Genomic DNA, 9,765 nt, shown 5'->3' on the forward strand with positions numbered 1-9,765 from the left:
GCATGTGGCCAGCATGGGCTGTGTGTTTGCTTCCTCTTCCTGCTGCCCCTGAAGTCTCTGGGATTTGCAGTCCAGACTCACAGCAGCAGAACTCTGCAGGGTTGCTTATCACTTCCTCTTCTTGATTCCAGGTGTCTCTGGGATTTGTAGTCCACACTTGCAGCCAGCAGTAAATCTGAGTGAGTGAAGGAATGTTTAACCTTGCTCACTGGCCTCAGCCCCCAGCTGGGGTTTGCCTGGGGGGGCAGTCCCCCCACAGAATGGACTGTATCCCTACCTGGGCTTGTCCCCCTATTCACTTGTCAGCCAGCCCTCACTGCTCCAGCTAGGGAGCAGAGGGTTGGGGCCAATCCTTCTCTGCTGGAGCAGACAGCCCAGCCCAGCCCAGCCCAGCCCAGGACTGGAAAGCATGCTGGGATGCCAGGGGACTGTAATTTAACTTGAACCAGGAAGGGGTATGGGACAGAAGTTTCATAAACTGGCTTGACTGAAATCAGTTAAGTCTGATACTACATTCAACTAGGTTCATCCTAAACAAGTTTCACCCATTTTGAAACTGGTTTATGTGTGTGAGCTTCTGTTTTGTTACAAGTTTAAATCAACTTCTGATCACTTAAACAAATTTATGTGTGACTTCTGTCCCTAGCCCTAGTCCACAGGATCAGACTCACTAAATGATGCAATTGTACAGGCGATGCTTGCCATTCACGGGGGATACATTCTTGAGATCCCCACGAATGGTGAAATCTGCGAATATGGCACTGCGTTTATGAACATCATGAATGCAGTGCCCCCGGAGGCTGGCGGGGGAAGGAGCACGACTGTGCTGGTGGCGGCAGAAGCCTGGCGGTGGTGGGAGCCCTGTAAGTGTATTTAAGATATTTGTGCTAGTTGGAGGGGGAAATGTGTATTTAAGATGCAGGTTTGACATTCGCAAATATTTGAAACCACCAATGCTGAACCTGCGAATAGTGAGGGTTTCTTGTTGTTGCTTCCTTGTTAAGACTACAGTGGTGGCAATGAAGGTCTTAAATGTCCTAACCAAGTGAAATCACTGGAAAATGAGACACCCAAGTTCAATTCCATCCTCTCCTGAGACTATTCAAAACTACACCTTCTGCCTCAAATGGGAGAGTCCTGACCACCAGGGCTAAGGCTAAAGACACTCTCCGTATCTGGTGAACCTAGACAACTGCACACCAGTGAATTCAAAGACACTCTCCTGGGAGGGTTCCAGTCCTCAGAGACTGTTTAACATAAAGCACAGAAGCAATCCAATAAGCAGGGCCCAGAACTCAGCACTGCTCCTAGTGGCTGGGACATTTTCTGAGCATTTGAACTCCCTGGCCACATCCAGATTAGCATAGACATTTGATTCCCCAGGGGCAAATAGCAGCAGCACACCTTGTGCCTCTGCTACTTGTCGCAGGGAATGCCTGTGCCACATGCACTTTGGCACCCCCAATGGGGTAGCAGGGGCTGGGGCCAGCAACTGTGTTGGCCCCAGAAGTCAACGGTCCTGCTATGTGGGGTCCTGGGGGCTGGGGAAGCTGTAGCCGTGGCGCTCCTGCAGCTGGGAGTCTGGCCAGCCACTGGAGTGTGACTCTGGTAGGCCAGGCTCTGGTTTTGGGTGGCACATGCTGCCGCCACATGTGCTGCTCTGCTCTTTTTTTGGATGTTTTTGACCCCAGGATCTCCCAGGGTCAAACCCTGCCCCCCATGCTGCAAGATGCTAGTGTGAGGTGCTGCAAACCCCATACCACATGGCCACAATCATTTGGATATGGCCCTTGAGGCAGGAGGGAATTTAACTCACCTCCCCCATTTCCTGGGTGACTGCTCTAATGGTTTCATAAGCAGAGGCATTATGATGACTCTATATTTTAAAAGAAACAGCAAGATATACTCAACTCCAATAGTGTAAGCAGGTATGGGAGATCAAAGCACTAGGCCCCAGTATCAACTTAGAGGGGGAGCCATATTGGTGGCTGCTGCTGCCACCCAGGATCCAAAAATGGCTCATTATGCCTTTTCTCAAATTGTGGCAGGCCCCTACCCTCAGGAGAGGATTCTGGACTGTGAAACTCGGATAGAGGCCCTGTCCTGAAAGAGGCACCTAAACTGCAGAGGAAGTCATATATCCCATATTGCAGACATATTCAAGCCCTCTGCATCTTTTATTTGATAACTCTGAGTGGTTCCCTCTTCAGTGTGTTCGCTGCTTTGTGTCCTATTCTAGGGTGCTGAGGGGCATGTTTTATACCACCCCAGTATGGCTCTAGGGAACATCATACAAATACTTTGGGCCTTCTTTATGAAAACTGCCAAATGAACCCAAGTAGCATAGTTGGCTTAGTGTAGCACTGGGCACACATCAAGAAGCTCTCCTGAAAGGCAGGATTTCTCGCTACAATACTTCCTCTTTAGGAGGTAATGTGCACAAAATGGGCATGACATGCCCCAACACAGCACTCCCTGATGCTGCTGTTATAGTGCTTTAACTCTCCCCATGCTTTGTTGAAGCCTAGATGCCTAACACTGGATTATCAATCCCAGTTTGGGGGAGCCACGCATCTAAACACTAGTTGCTATTGTACGTAATTTTGGGCCATCTAAGTATTTCATTGGATCTAGTCCAGAAAATAATGGTGACACAAGTAGGTCCAGATCCTGTAAACAGCTAATCATATATAGAATTTTGAGCATGTGAGAAGTCCTTTTGAAATCAATTGGTGTATCTATATGAGACATCTACTGTGGAGCAGACTAATTAGCTCTGCAGTAAAACATTAGGGTCTGCAGATGCAGTGCTATTAGGATGGAGTAAATTAATAACTCCACCATAGAATAGCACTGCCAGACACAAGTACTTTCCTATGGTGGAGTTTATTCCACTGCAACACATGTGTAGATGCAACATGTGTAGACAGGGCTAGCTGCAGCATGAGGGTAGTTCAGTGCAGGGGCTGCCTGTCAGCTAGCTCCACACTGAAGCACCCTCATGCCTCAGTCAGCACCTCCGCAGCACAGTGAGCCAGGGTGGAGCAGCCCCGGGCTGGCAGGTTGGCCCCCAGGACCCCCTGCCAGCCAGGGCTTCTCCACCCAGGCTCAACATGCTGCAGTCCCAGGCACACACATAAATGCTGTGCCTGGGAGCAATGAACTCCTGCATGAAGTACGCTTGAGTTTTTTCAGTCACCTTAATAGTACATGTAGATGTGCCAAATGGGATTATTTTAATGAGTAAAATCCAATACACATGCTAAAATATTTCCTGCACCTGCTAAAATCTTTCCTGGGAGTTTATTGTCTTTTTCTACTTGCAAAATGGTTATGAAAAGAATTCTCTTGCATTTACTTACCATTCAGAATTATTCAGTGATTTTTTTTTCAGGTTTTCCCTCCATGGATTGATTGTGAATGGTTTGTTTCTGTATGTGTATATATAGGGGAAAAGGAAGATTACAAATGATAATGAATTATGACTTTCTACTCCAGTTTTTCACTCAGTGACAAAAGAATGTATTTGCAGTTTATCAATCCCATCCCTTTCTTACCACACACACATTCAAATATGGGTGTGAATATACATGTGTGGATCTAGGATTTTGAAAAGGGTACAGGTGCAGGTGGTGTGGTGTGGTGCATCACAATAACACAATACACATTTTTCTCCAGGTAAAAAGAAACTCGAGGCTTTAGTAATATGCTAGGGGCCTAGGGCTATTTTATTCAATTTACGATGAAAGTAAAAACAAGTATGACTTTACAGGAATGTGCATTGGTTTGCTATAGTTTATAATATACATAAAACACAACGAACTAGATAAAAACATAATCAAAAGAGGTTTTTCCTTTAGTCGTATTGATATTAGAATTAAATGTACATCTCTTTCAGTTTCATAAAACAAATTTAAACCTGTTTGAGCATCTTTGATGTGCATCCAATGCTTCACTAAAAGTTATTTTCACACCTGAATTGACATTTACTTGAGTCAAGTTTCCACACCTAAGTTGATGCTTTTAGCAAGAGTTAAAAACATCCTGCAGGGCTGTGAAACAGGAGTTGCATTAAAAGGAGCAGCTAATATCAGAAGGGCAGAAGAAAGAGTTGCTTGATTAGTGGAGCATCAAAACTATTAAAACAAGAGAGAGGGTCATTAACACCTCTCCTGTCAGACAAAGAGTGTAGAAGGAATTGGGTAGATTACAGTGAGCCATGAAATCAAATGATTCCCTCGTTGCCTGAAAGAAATGCTGTTGCCATTGCTAGCAATTGGTTTTAAACTTTGGGTGGATCAGGAGTCAAAAAGCTGTACAACTGCATCCCTCTGCCCCTGCCTCTGTGTACACACTGATCACATTCTTATTTCTGTCTAAATCTCTTAATTTAAAACAGTGGGTTCATTTACAGCTTGTATCACCCTGAACTGTACTGGGAAGCTAAGGGTTGTATTACCATAGCAGAGGTGCCTAATGATTTTGTCTTTGCATGACATTTAAATCTCTGGGAAAACATGAATAGAGATTTCCCTTGTACAACCATACGAACAAGTTTAGCCAGCACTTACTCCAATATGTCAACATAGGAGGGAGGAATCATGATCATACTCTTGCTTCACTCACCCTTATTACAACTAGCACTTCTGATAGTGCTAGCCACAGCCAGCTACCTCTGCAGTGCCTGGAGCCATCCAGACTATGCTTTGCACCAGGACAAATGCACAAAATGGAGAATGGAAGAGCTCCCAACACATCTCTTCTGCTTCATGTATTCCCAACCAGAGGAACATGAAGCTAAGCCCAGAACATCAGGATGATTCCCTTCTTGTTGCCTTAACACAATTCCTGAATACATTTGAATGAAAAAGGCTTTTTCCCAGCATGCAGCCTTAAATTTGATTTTCAACACTTAGTTCACAGCTTAATCCAAAATCTTAAGTGTAAATCCTGACAGTAGATCACATCAGTTAATAATATAATAGTGGGCCTTGGGATTTACACTTCTTTCCTTAGTTGTAATGAATTATTTTCTTTTTAAGATTAATACATTCTTCCCAGAATCAGCCTAGGAAAAAACTGGGTTGGAGTTCTTTTTGGATTCTGAATTTCTTTGACCCATTATCTTTTAATTGTGGCTCACTTTGGTACTTTTGAAGAGTGATGATTTTAATGAGCTTTATCATAAGAGATCTAGATTTGTAGTTTTGTAATTTGAGTGCATCCTGTGGGAGGCTGAGCTCCTTCTGCTTCCACTGATTTCAAAGGGAACCAAAAGCAGTCAAAACCTTACAGAATTCAACTCTACCTTTTCAAAATAGTGCAGCATAATAGAGTTCTCTTCTCCCCACACCCTTTACTGGGAAGGCCTTTCATTCTTACGTGAAGGGTGGGAGGAGTAAAGATTACAAGAATTTTTATTGCTGAGACCAACCCAACCCATGTATGAACAGCTGGTTTTGAAATACATCATAGAACTGATTCACGCACACAGTGGGTTCAGGAAAGGTTACAAAGAGTTTCTAAATTGGCTTTCAAGGTGGATGTTGTGGGGAAACTGAGACCAAGGAAAGACACTGGATTTAACAAACTGAAACAGTTTTTTATTAGATTTAACTACCCCTTTTGCTTAGTTCCTTCTATGTTATTATGTTGCTTCTGATTGAGTTATTAGGTTGTTTTTGATTAAGTTTTTAGGAAAGGTCAGGAGGAAGATGGTAATTTTCAGTCGCATCTAAGAGCAGATGGCAACATCTTTATTCTCAGCCCTTGAAGATGCAGAGGGCACATGGGAATAGGACAGAAGAATGACCCATGGGAAGAGAACAATTTCCCTTCATCCTCAGTCTTACAGTTCATCTTCTCAGGAATCCATGTAGATTAAGACTCTATCAACCATTGAGAAGAAACAACCATCTTTAGACATGGAAACCTATTTTACAAGCTTGTTCAGAGGCAGCTGTTGCTAGAAGTCATGTACTTCAAAGAAAAAAGGGGTGAGTACCAGCAGGCACGGGTGACAGGCAGTGCTGCAGCACAGCTCTGCATAAATTTCCCAGCTTCATTTGGACCCAGAGAAATCCATTCAGATTTTAAAAGGTCCCTGGGATATGTATCTTGTCTTTATTCTGCTGGTAAACAAGAATTCTGCTGCCCACTCTGATAGAAAGGTTTGGGAGTGGAATCCATTAGGAGAACTTCCTGGGGTTTTTTTTCTCCCTATTGCCAACCAAAAATAGATCCTTCAGGAAGAGTTAATCAGGCCTCAAGGGCAGCAGAATGAAGCCTCTCTGTCTCCTTTCCCCCTTCCCTTTACTCACTATATATTCTTTAAACCTTTCTTCACTTCCTTTCTCCCTCCATCTTTTTATTCCCTTCATTTTTCCATTTCACCTTCATTTGTTTCTACTTGTCATCTTGCATCTCCTCTGTTCATTCTCCCTTCCTTCACTGTTTGAGGTACATTAATATACATTTCATACATTTGGCAAAACAAAGAAACAGAACTTGTGGTAAGGGAGTGGGAGATGGGGGAAGAGCATATTTTAACAACCCTTGTGGCATCAGGACATTGACTTCTGTTGTTCCCCTGCTTTACTTGTGGCAGATTAGGGTGCTATACGCTGTGGTTGTATGATAGGGTTGACTGTACAGTTTTATGGAATAGTTTGCATAGGGAGTATCCTGCCTCAGGCGAGGGGCTAGATTAGGTCAGGGGTGTCAAACATAAAGCCTGTGGGCTGGATCTGGTCCACGGACTCTCTCTTCTTCCCCTTCCCAGCTCAGATTCCAGAGTGGCTGCAATAGGCAGTGCATGAAGTGCAGTCCGGCTAGAGCAGTAGCTGTGCTGCACGTGGCCAGACTGCACCACACATGGTGCTCACTCTGGAACATGCATCACATGGTGCCTACGCCAGCCAGTCCAGGACCTGCACTACTTGTGGTGTTTGTAGGTGCCATATGCCTTGCAGGTCCGGGACTGGCTGGAGTGGATGCCATGTACAGCCCAGTCTTGGATCTGTGGGGGAGGCTACTGTGTATGCATAGCAGCTGCTGCTCTGGTCAAAGTGTGCCTGTTCCAGCTATTCTGGGATCTGTACTGCATGCATAGATCCTAGACTGGCTGGAGTAGTCACAGGATCAGGTATGCTGGTGGAGGGGCTGGGGAGGTGGGGTGGGGGGAGTTTTCGGGAGGGACCTCTGGAGATGATGTAGTCCAGGGGTGTCGAAATTATCCAGCCCTGTTTGACACCCCTGGACTACATCATCTCCAGAGGTCATGTAGTCCAGTCCTTCCAGTCCTACTTTTCTATAATTCTTTGATTCTAAGAATGAAGAAAAGCTACCAAGCTGCTTCTGCACGATGGACCAGAATTCTGCTGCAGATGGGTGAAGGAATGTTATAGACTGTCCTTATATAACATGCTAATTTTCAGTGTAGCTAATTCTCAGTGTAACTAATTCACTATGGGAGTTAAAAATATCTGTATCTGACTCTTTTCCTCTTACATTAGTTTTATACCAGTGCTACTTTACAGACTTCAGTACAGTAGCTCCTGATTTACAGCACTCTAACTGAAAGCAAAATGGGACCCTTTGTCTCCAAATTACTCCATGCAGAGAGTTTACACAATAATAAATGGTAAAAGGAAAAAAATCTAATATACTTTGAGAACACAATCTGGAAAAAGAAATGACAAATTGCAATAGAGGGAGATCTGGCACAGAACACTTTCCTCCATCATCTGTGCAAACTAAAATGAATGCACAGACTGAACATTAGTGCTACATGACTTGGGGGGGAAAATATAGAAGTTAAGAAAGGATGGATGGTGAGCATGTCCTGAGATCTGAATATACTGGACAGAAATCTCACAAAATAACTTTAATAATATAAGGAGAAAAATTACTCTTTGTCCTGCAGTCTCATATAGAACCTTGGAACATGTTTTTAGGGCATATTCATGGACCAATAAAACATCCTTTGTTGTATCTTAATGCTATAATAAAAGTAGCAGCTTATGCATTCTTAGAGAGAAGTATGACTGAATCTTTGAAAACAGAATAAACTGTGTGCAAGTAGTTTAGCTGGAATAAAGTATAGCTGGAGTGGTTTATGAATGCCAACAAATACTTGATCCTTGCAAGCTACTTTAGCTTTGCACTATATTCTTACCAGTGCTAATGCACTTTCTACAGTTCTGTGGCAAGAATTCTCCTCTCCGCTCTGAATGTATATATCAATAACAAAAGCCCAGCTTTATTTTTAAAAATTATATTGAAATATTATATAAAACTTCCACTGCAATAGGTATTTCAGTGAGAAAATAATATTTTTGGAGGGGATAATGAAGGCTGATGCATATCAGATTTAAAAAGTAAGACTGGATTCTGCTTGCACAAAAGCAATTGGAAAATTCCTGTATATTTCAATGGGATCAGGGTTCTAAAGTAATTCTGAATCAAATCTCAACCTTAGATCTGTGTCTCTCTTCCATCCAAATCCTGCCATTTACAATCACTTATCTGTAACAGTTCCATTACAATTCCCCTTTCTATATGCCAGTCTTCAGAGAGGCCATAATTTGCAATTAATACTGATTAAAGGTACTCAGTGCTTTTCAAGAAGTGTTGATATGTCTATTATTCCTACAGTACCATCACTGTAGCATACTGTGGTATGTTGATATGAAGGCTGAGATGCTCAAAGGTATTTAGAAGCTTAACTCCCATTGATACTGTTGAGGATTAGAGTCCAAATATACAATTAGGCAATGCAGTATTTCATCCAAAAGGACAGCACTCTCCAGCTCTCCTCTCTATGATTTTGCCATTGCTTTCTAAGAGGGGATGTTCTCTCCTGTTTCTTTCTTTCTAAGTAAAGCCATTTAATAATCTTCACTGCAAGAAGAAATGCTTGAACAGAGGTATCTTCCATTGTGCCTGAAAGTGTTGAGACAGGCTTATCCTGATCCCCAGGTTCACTCTAGACTGCATCAGCCACAGTGACCATATTGATCAGAACTGTCAAGGTGGATTGGACAGAGTGAGAGAGAGACTTTAAATTATCTATCTGTCCCACTGGGAACTTGAAAAATTAGCACCAAAATTGTGAAGTGGATACAGAATTGGATGGGAGCCAGTCACTGATGTGATGTGCTCTTTTTTTTGGCCTGTCTTATCTACCAGATGGGGCACTATGTGATGGATCAGCTGAATCTTAATCTATGCGATTGTACGGTTGGATAAATGAACTGCAGTAGGCCAGCCTTAGATGACACAGGTAAAGCACACCTGTTAGGGAAAGAGACTCTGCCCTATCTTGCTGAAACAGGAAAAAGCCCTATTTGGCTTTTCTGAAGTTTGGATATTTAGAGGAAGCAGTGAGTCCAGAGGAACTTACTGCTTTCTCTCACCTTGACAAACAGACCAGACACCTTTCATAGAGGTGAAGTTAGAGCTCTTGCTAGTCCTGTGAAGTGTTTCCCTGGTATCAATATCACTTCTCTCTTATCTGGACTGAGTTTGAGCCAGCTGCATTTTCATCTCAGTACTTATCTTACTTACACTTATCTCTGCCTCCATATATTGGGATGCTGCATTCCTCTGGACCACTCTTTGGACCTCTAAGGCATTTCATGGGAAATATTCCCATGGTGCTGACTGTTCAGGGGATTTGGTGTACATATTCTTTGTTGGTATGAATTGTGGGACCAGAGTGGTAGTCAAACATCAGCTTCATTTTTAAAGCCTCACTTTTGCAAG

The sequence above is a fragment of the Alligator mississippiensis genome, chromosome 4, assembly GCF_030867095.1.
Source record: "Alligator mississippiensis isolate rAllMis1 chromosome 4, rAllMis1, whole genome shotgun sequence".
In the NCBI taxonomy this organism is placed as follows: domain Eukaryota; kingdom Metazoa; phylum Chordata; order Crocodylia; family Alligatoridae; genus Alligator; species Alligator mississippiensis.